We start from the raw sequence: 12,341 nt of genomic DNA, 5'->3' as shown, positions 1-12,341 counted from the left end.
AAGGTCGTTTTTCCTCGAATTTTTCAGTCAAACGAAAGAGTTAATTGCCGTAGCGTTCGCATTAATAATTTCATCAGGGTTCACCAATTCGTAATAGAGCACACCCTTCGTATTCCACCAGACGCACAACAAAACTTCTTTACTATGAATATTCGTCTTAGCAACGGAAGTTGACGACTGACTAGGATTTATCCACGATTTTCTATTGAGGGTTATCATAATAAACTCACTTTTCATCTCCTGTTACAATTTTCTACAGAAAACACTTTCTTTTGTAGCAAGCAAGAAATGATATACAAGTGTCCGGACATTTAGTTCTGTAAACTCGTGTGAGACCCATTTACCTGCTTTCTGGATTTAGCCAAGTGCATGTAGATGTTTAACGATTGTCGAATGTCTACTCTGAGCTTCTCACTCAGATCCTTGGCTGTTTGACAAAGATTATCTTCGAATAACCCTTCCAGATCATAGTTTTCAAATTCTTGATGTCTTCCACTTGACTTTCTTTTAGGTCGAAATCTCCCTTGTTGAACTAGGCAAACAATTCTCTCACCGTATGTGTACCAATGCTGTCGTCGATCGTTCTTTTGGGTTCTTTAGTAGATTTCTAGAAGTTGAAAAAGAATAGCATGCAATAGTGAACATGTATCTTGTCGGCAGCCATGAAAATGAATTATGAACTCGTTTTACCGACACTAGGTATCAAGTTATGTAATCCTGCAAGGATTTTTTACTCCCTCTACTCAGGCAGTTTGAGCTACTCAAAGGTTGTACTGGAAACATATGTACACACATAATAATATACTTAAGAAAACGAGTACATATTCAATATTCTTTTTATTAGACACCCATATATACATATACCCCTTATCAGTGTTGAGGGCGGAAAAAGTTCTAGTTCTGTGCACATGTCTTCATAGAAAAAGAAAGTAGTAGTCCTCTAGTTGTTTGATTATTATTGTGGAATTATATTTGTAAATGGGTTTAGATTGGTAATGTTCAATTTCTTCCTTGGCTTCCTTCTCTTCATCTTCCCCTTTCTCTTCTTCGCCTTCGTCATCCAATCTTCCAGCGTGCGCTAGTTCATCTGTGATTAGCTCCTCCCATTTTCACCGAACTGGTTGCCATCTATATCCAAACTCTTTAACATTGATTTCATCGAATCCTAGATGAATATCTTATAGATGGTGATACCCCTCGGCCAAAGCTTCTACAATAAGAATAGCTCCTTTAGTGTTCAACAGACTATCGCCAAAGTTGATCTCTCTCAGATGCTGGGGGTGGGGAGAGCATTTACCATCGCTGCAGCATCCTTCTCACCGATGGTATTGTGGTTGGGATTTAAGATCTTTAGGTTGCAGTTTTCCGTTAAATTATCTGCAATCGCTGAAATTCGAAGGTGATAGATTCCGTTCTGTGGCAAAGCGAGTTGTTCTAATGATCATAAGGTCCTAAACAGTCGATCCGAGCTAGTTCTCAGGTAGCTTCATTGCCTAGCCCTTTCTGCCAGCAATAGATACCCGTAACGCCAAAGGCTGGCCTTCTTTTTTTACTTTTCTCGTAACAATCCAGCAATGCACAGCCAATATCTTTCCTCCTGCTGTTGCAAGCCCATTATTATTGAATCTGAACTCCTTAAGCGCATAACAAACTGAACACCAATCGGAGCGAATGCATTATCACGAAGATCTAATTCAACCTAGAAATTGCAAAATCTTTGGGATTTCAGATTTTATTATCCCAGTAAACATATTCTACCGACTTCACTATTTTATATTCTACACTTTTCTTTCAGTACATTATATTGTCTTAATTATTAAAATTAAAAATCAATTTCCTCTAGTATAACACAACTTCTACCTGAATAATTGAAGGTTACCAACCTAAACCCATTTACAAACATAATTCCATAATAATAATCAAACATCTAGAATACATCTTCTTCTATGAAGTCATGTACGCAGAATTATAAACTTTTCCTCCCTCAACAAGCAGCAATGATTTGCTTTCATTATAGAGGACAGTATGCTATATTAATAGAGTATTCCCTGTCTTCTCTTTGCTGAATTCATCAGTTTTCTTCATGAATAAAGAAAAAGAAAAAAATGTTGCAATTGTAGATGACGTTCCAAACAGTAATTTTAGTCTATATATAACAACTAAAGAGATGCAAAGTATGAGAAAAACAAATAAAAGACGATGAAATTTTGTAAGGTGAACTATATGTGTGTGTATTAACTTACATTTATGTATTGTATTCATTAACCTTTTAAAAGTGTTGCTGGTAGTTTACATAGTTATTTCGATAGTAAAAGCGTACGATTCATAGTTGGCATTGCTAATACATACTACGCCTTAAGGAATATAACAACATACAATAAGAATAAAACAAAAGGAATACAAGCCTAGGGATGTTGTACTGTTACCATCTTAGTTACCTTAATTTTGTGTTAACGTGACACAGCTCTTTCCCTCTTAGGATATAGTGGAGTTAAATCTTCTACAGTTAAATACGTATATTGAGGGTATGCTGGGATAGACAGTCTTTCTCATAAAATAAGGTGAGCAAAATTGAACAGACGTTCTGCTGGGAAGGGGAGGGGTAGAAGTTCGTCCCATCCCCAAAACGGGCAGATTATACCAGTCTGGTTCCGGTAGTGCAAATCGTGTCTCAGCCCTAAACTAAGATAAGCAGGATTGGAATTGTAGCCTCTCTCTGGTTTCAAAGGGTTTCCGGATCATGGGCTGAAATCTGTTGTGTTGTCATACCATGGAATTCGGTACGTTGTAATATCGGGCCGAATCCTGGCATAAAAAGAGGGAAGTGAGCTTGCCTTACATTGCTCCGGCACCAACATTGGAGTTGCTGGTAGACTTCCACTCTGTAGTTAAATTCCCTCCACCGACTGGTATAACTAGATTGACTTTTGTCCGTTGTTGTTGGTCTGACAAACCTCTTAATGGAGCAGGGGAAGTGCACTTAACCTTGAAGCAAGATCACTGCGTTGAACGAAAGTGGATTCTGTTTAGGCAAACTATAATTACATACAGAATATTAAAAAATACCAAGACTAACAAAATATGAAAATTTAAAAGATGTTATTTTGATTCGATATACTTGAAATTTCATATTTTGCCCCTCAACTAATAACAGTTCAGTAGTTAATATAGTTCTTAATAACTAGTTGGTATATATTTTTTTTTCAATCCAAGTATCGATATTCACAAATAATTCAGAGAAATAGCAGTTACGTGATCTATCAAGAACAGAATTCAGACCTTTTATAGTAATGTCACACAGATTTCAGTAATGTAATAGCGACCCCAGAATAACGACTAACAAAATCGGGTTATAGGTTGAAAAAGCTTTTTATTATGGAAAGCAATAATTCCAATGTTTTTGGCAAGTACAAATATGGTGGTTATATATCCATATATTCCTGGATATCCTGCTCTGTGATCATAACACCATATAAAGAATTTGTCGAATTGAACAGAGCACTATGTTTAGTAATCAGTAAATTGTATTCTGTGTGCTTTTTGTTACCTACACTTTTGATCTTATCAGTGGGACATCACGATCGTTGTTTTTTGTCTGCTATTACATGTTATGTGATTTTTATAATAACGAATTTTTGCACTCGAACTATTCCTAGTCTTTATGTTGAGACTTATGAATCTTCTCTCCCGCATCGAGATTGCCTGCTCCTGCGCTATTACATCCATATTCGTGCACAACCTGATCACCCTTTAGCATTCGCCCTTGAATGTTACTTGCCATAACCGTTATCAAGCACGACCTACTGCTACTCGGTCTTTTGGCATTCGTGCTTATAGACTTTGCGGCTTCTCTTTGATTGAACGCCCCTGCACTTTGTCCATTAGGCTTCCTGCCCACTCCTCCGGGGACTGTTCTATCTATCATTAGCTTTCATCTAGCGCAGTTTCAGAAGTCTGTCACCAGTAGTTAAGAATTCCAGGAGTTCTCTTTTCTGGATCAGTACCGAACCTACACTGTCTTCTACACTGATGCAGCATACGGACTGTTGGTTGTGCCTTCGTCACGGCTGATCATAACGCTTATTTCAAGCTCCATTCGAACTCTGCAGTGTTTGCGGCTGAATTTGTAATTTTGCTGACTGCTTTATATTTGTCGACGACATGTTCTTCTCTGCTCTGATTCCAGCAGTGCTTTGTGTAACCTTACTGGCCTCTCGACTTTGCACCCACTTGTTCAGCAAATTCTACTTTCCTGCCACTCCTTACGTATGGCAGGCTGTGATGTACAATTTTATTAGGTGCCTGACCATGTTGGTATCTCAGGAAACGAGCGTGCTGATCGTTCTGCCAAGGAAGCTGCCCTTTATAGGACCTGACAATCAGTTACCGATTCCTACCTCAGATCTTCGTCCTGTCGTCGACTGTCATCTTCAGCAGTGCCAGACTGGGATGAGTACCTACATGATAAACTGCACGCTGTTAAGCATCGGCTTGGTGTTTGGGCTAGGAGTTTGTTCCTTCACGGCTAGAAGAACGAAGATTAGCACGCTTCGTATCAGGTATAGTCATCTGACCCATGGCTCTGTTGCGTAGGCAGAATCCGCCTTTCTCCATCATTTTTAGTGCATTACTTACTATCCACTATCTCTTGGTGTGTCTTCCTTTTGCTCCTGAGTAAGCCTGCCTTGTACTACCAGTTGAAATGCCTACTTTGCTTAGAGACAATGTCCAGGTAATCATCAAAGTTTTCTCCTTGCCACACGATCTTAAGTCCTGACTGCTTTGTGAGTGCATTCCTAATCTTTCTTTTAATTTATTTCTCATTTAATCTAGTGCTTCTTGTGTTCTCATGGTAGTTTTATGCTTGTCGTAGCATGTCCTTCCTTTTCTTTCCTGTATAGTCATATCCAGTACTAATTACGGGCTGCCCAACGTGTGTTCACCTGTTGCCTAGCTACCCCGACAGAGATTAACATGTCTTTGTATATTGACCAGTCCTTGTGTTTGTGTATTGAGTTTGCACATTTTATAAATGCTATAACAGCTTGATTTAGCTCCTAAGTGAACTGACACCTTTGATTAAGCTATAGGCTGCGCTTTTAATTTATATTTTTTCCTGGGATAAATATGCTTTTATTCCTTTATATTCCTTATTTTTAATGTCACAGAAGGATGTAAAAGACCTCGCTGTCGACTTATCCAGCCAAACTTTGAATAAATCAATCTTGTACTCGAAGTCTACTACCAACTCCAGTTATATGATATACCCAACTCAAAAACATATGACCAATTTAGTAAAATAGAACCTCGAACCTATAGTAATGTAAATTTCATTAATTCTTCAGGAAGCACTTTGTCGAATTCCTCACCTGGGAAACGGGACAATTAGTATTTACGTTTGTTGAAAGAAGAACGCATATCATTCAATTCAAATGAAAGTTACCGAATGTGCGTGTGTTCAGGCAATGCTGATCTTGAAGGTTACTTCACACCCGATAGCGTAGAATGCAGGATGATCGTAATGACTGCAGTGGAGTGTAGATCTCTCTCCAGTACCAGGATGTCTTAAGTGACTTCGAAGAAGGCCGTATGGTGAAGCTGTGAAAACTTCAGTTGTCGTTCAGTAGGATTACTACTGGTAATGTTTCAGTGGTTATTTATGGAATGCATGGATCCAAAGGATTCCCACAGAAGATGTCTCCAGTACCTTCGCTGGGCGCCTGGACAGAAGGATCATTCGTGTTGTCCTGACAGGAAGGCGACTACCAGTACAGAGTCATAGTTGACTTAACATGTAAGCGCACGAACACTTCAAATGTCGCGGGTCGGATGTTGGAGGAAGGGTTACATTCCCGCACTTTTCTTGTATCGTAACTGTGACATCGGCTCAGTACCAAAATCATCTTCGGTGGGGTAGAAAGAGACACTGTAACGAACTGAAGAAAGGGCGGTGATATTTACTGATGGAGTGGTCGTCATGGCTATGTTCGTAGACGTGTAGGCAAGGAGAAAAATCAAGCGTAATTCAACTTGGCATATAGTGCATTCTGGTATGGGGAAAATAAGCTACACATCGTGCTCGCATCTAATTTTCATGACGCATGGCTCATATAGTGTACATTTATTACGTCGTCAATCACATTCTCTGACCTTATCTTCTAGCAGGATAACACTCATCCCTATTTCACCAGAGCAAACGAACTAACTATTCAGTGTACGCCTACTCTGGCTGGTAGATCTACAGATGGGATATTGTGTGACGCCGCCTAACCACAAGCCAAGCTTCGACAATGACCATCGCTAGAGAGAACATAGGGTATCATACCCCAATATAAACATTCAGCATCTGTAAAACCAGTTATCTGTCCGAACTGCTTGTGCAGCCAGTCCAAGTAGTTACGCAGTTAAGATGAGTCCTGTATGCTGAGCGTACTGTATAACATTTGGTGTGTCCCGTGGGTGCCAAATTGGGATCATTATTACGTGGTATCTCTTACTTAAGTTTGATTAGAAGCTGAGAGAATTTTCAAAAACCAAATTGGTTCGTATACCTTGTCCAAAACTAATTTTTCACTACATCAAAAAGCGATAACCACGTTCAAATCACAGGTTGAGTTCCGCTTTATCTCAAAGAAAAAAAAGTAAGACGTCATCTCCGAAAGGTATGAGTAGAGATGCAAAAAAGCCGGCTTTTTTGAATCGATGGTTTTTTGCACATAAAAAGCCGGCTTTATGGGGAAAAAAACGAGAATTTTGGAAATTTTGGCTTTTTTCATTTTCATGATTTTTCTGTTTAAATAGCTTTCTTGTAGTATACTCTAAAGTTAAATAAGATTCCATGACCTGAATGCCATATTTCGCTCTGGAATTCACCATCATGATGGGTGGAGCACATGGTTTATGAATTAAAGTAAACATAAAGTACGTAGTATTTGAGGGCAATTTTAGAAGTTATTTAACTTTATTTTAACTTCTGAATTATCGACATTTTTCTTCTCTAGATCATTCCTTTTTAGTCATCCGTGTTTCACTTCTTAGATCTTAGTACTCTAGCTTCTAACACATAATGAAACATGTTTTTTAATATATCCATCAGAGCGTACGTTTTTCAATATATCTGTCAGAGCTTATTTCCACATTTCCGTTATACTGTAGCTGTGCAATGATTTAGCAATAATCTTCCGGACACAACCTTGAATACCATTTGATAGAAATAATCAGTATCGGATTTAGAAAAATATTTGGGAGGGGTTTTTGTGAAGAATGTTTGGTTTTTTAAAAAATTCCTAACTTTTATTTAAGAGAAGCTTAAGTTTATGAGTACAGGCATAACAAATATTTCGTTTTGGTTGTATATTCAGCTATAATCTTCCAGATACAACCTTGAAGATCATTATATACTGATAATCAGTGGCGGATTTAGAAAAGTATTTTGGGAGGGGCTTTTCTTATTAATGCTTAGTTTTTCTGAGTTTTTTAAGGACAGCTTGAAGTTTATGAGTAAAGGTAAAACTTATATTTAGTTTGTTTTAGAAATTCCCTGATTTCGGGGTAGAGGCTTCAATCCGAAAGACATCCCCACCCTAACCCTCTTCGCAAACCCATCACTGCTGGTAATTAATAATAACAAAGATTTAAAAACGATTAGAAAGTAAGTCGGCCAGAACTCACAGTACACGCACTATCTCTACATTCACAGATGGAATTAAAAACTTTTGTCAAAATGGTCGAATGCGGGGTTGAATCCCGCACTTCACGATAAAAGCGCAAAAGCTAAACACTCACTCGTTTGTTGTGCAGTTGTGCTTAACTTAAATGTATTCTCTCTCTCTCTCTCTTTCTCTGTGGTCACAAAAGCTCTCCATTGACTTCTGTCCTTATCCAATTCAATCCAGTTTCTACTCTGTATTCCTACTTCTGCTAGATCCATCTTAATATTGTGATCCCATCTGCGCCTAGGTTTTCCTAATGGACGTTTCCCGGTTGGATTTCCAGTTAAAACTTTGAAAGCGTTCCTACTTTCTTCCATTCTGGCTACATGACCTGCTCACCTGAGCCTCCTAGACTTGATGACTCTATAACGATGTTTGGTAAACCGTATAAATTATGTAGTTCCTCCTTATGAAGTTTCCGCCATTCCCCATACCAGTTCCTCTTGGGTCCAAATATTCGTCTCAGAATTTTATTCTCAAATAATTTCAGTCTTGCGTTCTTCCCTCAGCGTAAGCGACCATGTTTCACATCCATAAAGTATAACAGGCATGATTATCATTTTATATATTTTAAGCTTTAAATTCCGTAACAGAATTCGCGACGACAAAATATTTTGAACTGAATAATAACAAGAATTTCATGATTTTAGTCTACATTTAATTTCTTTGTGGGTATGATTTTGATCTGGTAATACTGATCCAAGATATTTGAAAGTATCCACTGTGTCGAAAGTATTAATTGATATTTTAACGCATTCATTATTTGCCGTAACTTCCTTGTGAACTTCCTTGTAATTAGATTTCTCTGCATTTACTCATGTCCCTGCAAGCGCTTAATAAGGCCTCTGCATTTCTTTCGATCGTTCTATCAGATTTATATCATCAGCATACATCATAACCTGGTGAATACCATTCAACTCTAGGCCCTGGTTCCTATCTTTGATTTTTCTTATAGCGTACTCCGGAACAAAACTGAATAATAACGGCGATAACGCATATCCTTGTTTCAGACCAATCTCGACGTGGAAACTCGCATTTTTCTACTCGGACTTTACTCTGGAATTCATTTAAACACTTACTAAATCTAGCTTTTTCGATGTTAAAAATTCTATAAGAATGTTGCACAATGTTTCCCTCCTTACCGAGTTGTAAGCCTTTCTAAAATCAATAAACAGTTGATGTACTGGGTAATATATGCCCATTTCTTTTCGAGTATTTGTCGAATGGTAAATATCTGGTCGATTCGGTTAATTCACACTGATAATCTCCAATCATTTCATCTGCATATGGGGTTAATCTTATTAATAGAATGTTAAAAGAAATGCCTCGATAATTATTACAATCAAATTTGTCGTCCTTCTTGTGAATTGGAACAGTGATTGATTCTTCCACTCTTTTTAAATGTATTCCATAGTTTTTCTTTTTTATATATAAAAAAAGTTTCGTAACTATATGCTGAATTTTCTTGTTAAACATTCAGAAATCTTCAGCATTGGGTAAACCGTGATGGTGGTTATATATTCTACAGCCTAGGAAACCATATGCTCAGATAAACCGTCTACTACGTATATGATCCATGAACAGAAAATTCGATACTTTCCCGATTCTGAACAAGCTTAAGGAGCAGTCAGTGCATTACAGAATTTGTGGCTTTACCGATTTTGCAGGTACGAAGCACCTGATAGGTGGTAACAGATTATTACGTATGTGATCAATCAGTGAAAAATTTGTTTGAAATATTCATACAATGTATCTGGAAGTTAAAACTTAACTGAAAAATTTCAAGAATGTACAGAACCGGAACCACCCGAAACGAAGCTCTTGAGTGCAGATTTTTCTCATGTTTTTCTTTATTTTGCTTCAAAAAGAAGGTGTGTGATATTTTGAAGTAAAAATACTACATACAATTTTGCTAGTTATTTGTGTATCTTCTTTTAAAAAAAGTACTTATTTTTGTGTATAAGAAGTTAAAAAATTATTACATGTATTGGTTAATCCTTTGGAATTCATAATGTAAATATGTTAAGAATTTTAAAAATCTTTTTGAAATTCATGGTTTATTTTCGAGGTTTCATATTATTATCTGCATCAACCACTATTTAAATGAGTTTTTTGTTGTAGAGAAGCGAAACAAAGTCTGCTTTATCAGTTTAAAGCAAAATTTTCAAAAAAGCCCAAAATTTCCCAATCAAAAAAGCGAAGCAGAAAAACCGAGTTTTTTTCAAAAAAAACTGTTTTTTTCCGAGCCCTTGCATCTCTAGGTATGAGTGACTCATCTGTCATCTTTTTCTTCTCAGTGTTATCACCGGGCCCATGTACATCCCCGTTACAGGTTACTTCTCCATTTTTCCAATCTTTTTCTTCCTCGGATAGTGTAATCGCGGAGGGACGTCATCCGTCATACATGACAGGCTAACATGGTCATAGATCCTGAAATCTATATCCTAAACCCACACTCTAGTGTCATTTCCCTACAAATTTAAACCCTCACTGTACATCTCTATCAAAGTATGTTCAATAACCCTTAAAACTTGGTACGCCCCCATGACTCTTCACTTTTACCAATATAAGTCCATCCCAAAGGTAATTTCCTTTCTCCACAGAATAGATGGTCATCTCTGTACGTCGCTCGAGATTGAAATTAAGGTGGAGCGGGAAATTTCTCTACAGGACCTTAACCGGGTCCAGAACATGAACATCTTCCCAAATTTTGAGTGATGAGCGGAGTGTATTCGGGAGTGCAAGATCGCTTTAAGAGACTTGAGCCTTCAGCTAGTTAGTATGTTCAGTTCAATGTTCAGGTAGTACATTGCGCTGCTTACGACTTTAACTAATCCTGAGAGACGCGAGTAGTAGTGGTCCGCGTATATCTCGCCGAGTCAGCAAAAATTTTTGTGACGTCATAGGTCAAAGGTCAATGACCTTGGCCCGGGGTCAATGACCTAGGGGTACCTAGGACCACCCCCTCTAAATTTTGGCAGGGGTACCATGGCCCACCCCCTAAATTTTGGCAGGGGTACATAGGACCACCCCCCTTAAATTTTGGAAATTGCCAAATCTAAAAATTTGGTATGGTAGCCTAGGACCATAGTATGTACCTCTATCAGTATTGGGTGTCTATGTCGTTCCCTTTTATGGGTAAAAAATTGCCAAAAATTCAAATTTCGGGGGTTTTTGACCTAATTTATCCCCTTTGATGAAGTATTATTACCCTATATAGTTATATGGACGTATACAGGGGTCCATTACCTTTCATAAGACATGGGTATATTAATGCACCCCTTGACAAATTTGGGAGGGGTACCTTGGCCCACCCCTTAAATTTTGGAAATTGATCAATTTAAACATTAGGTATTATAGTATAGGACCCTAATATCTATTATGATAAATTTGCGTGGTCCACCCCATTCCCTTCTAGGGGTACAAAATTGCCAAAAATATAAACGTAAGCAATACGTTATACCACGTGTTTGGTTTTTGGCTCAATTTATCCCCTTTGATGAGGTGTTATTATCCTATATGGTCATGTATAGGGGTCCATTACCTTTCATAAGATATGGGTATATTTGTGCACTCCTTTAAAAATTTGGGAGGGGTACTTTGGCCCACCCCCTTAAATTTTGGAAATTGCCCAATTTAAACATTTGGTATTATAGTACCGGATCCTAACATGTATTATGATAAATTTGGATGGTCCACCTCGTTTCCTTCTAGGGGTACAAAATTGTCAAAATATAAACGTAAGCAATACGTTGTACCACGTGTTTGGTCTTTTGGCCCAATTTATCCTCTTGGATGAGGTTCTATTACCTTATATGGTTATATGGTTATGTATAGGGGTCTATTCCCTATCATAAGACATAGGTACATTTGTGCACTCCTTTAAAAATTTGGGAGGGGTACTTTGGCCCACCCCTTAAATTTTAGAAATTGCTCATTTTATATATTTGGTATTATAGTACTGGACCCTAACATGTATTATGATAAATTTGGATGGTCCACCTCGTTTCCTTCTAGGGGTACAAAATTGTCAAAATATAAACGTAAGCAATACGTTGTACCACGTGTTTGGTCTTTTGGCCCAATTTATCCTCTTGGATGAGGTTCTATTACCTTATATGGTTATATGGTTATGTATAGGGGTCTATTCCCTATCATAAGACATAGGTACATTTGTGCACTCCTTTAAAAATTTGGGAGGGGTACTTTGGCCCACCCCTTAAATTTTAGAAATTGCTCATTTTATATATTTGGTATTATAGTACTGGACCCTAACATGTATTATGATAAATTTAGGTGGTCCACCTCGTTCCCTTTTAGGGGTACAAAATTGCCAAAATATAAACGTAAGCAATACGTTGTACCACGTGTTTGGTTTTTTGGTTCACCCCTTGGATGAGGTTCTATTACCTTATATGGTTATATGGTCATGTATATGGGTTCATTTCCTATCATAAGACATGGGTACATTGACGCACCCTTTAAAAATTTGGGAGGGGTACCTTGGCCCACCCCTTCATTTTTAGAAATTGCCCAATTTAAACATTTGGTATTATAGTATAGGACGCTAATATGGATCACTATAAATTTGGGTGGTCCACCTCGTTCCCTTTTAGGGGTACAAAATTG

Source organism: Thermobia domestica, chromosome 1 (genome assembly GCF_964235325.1).
Source record: "Thermobia domestica chromosome 1, izTheDome1.hap1.1, whole genome shotgun sequence".
Classification (NCBI taxonomy): domain Eukaryota; kingdom Metazoa; phylum Arthropoda; class Insecta; order Zygentoma; family Lepismatidae; genus Thermobia; species Thermobia domestica.
This window is presented reverse-complemented; position numbering follows the sequence as displayed.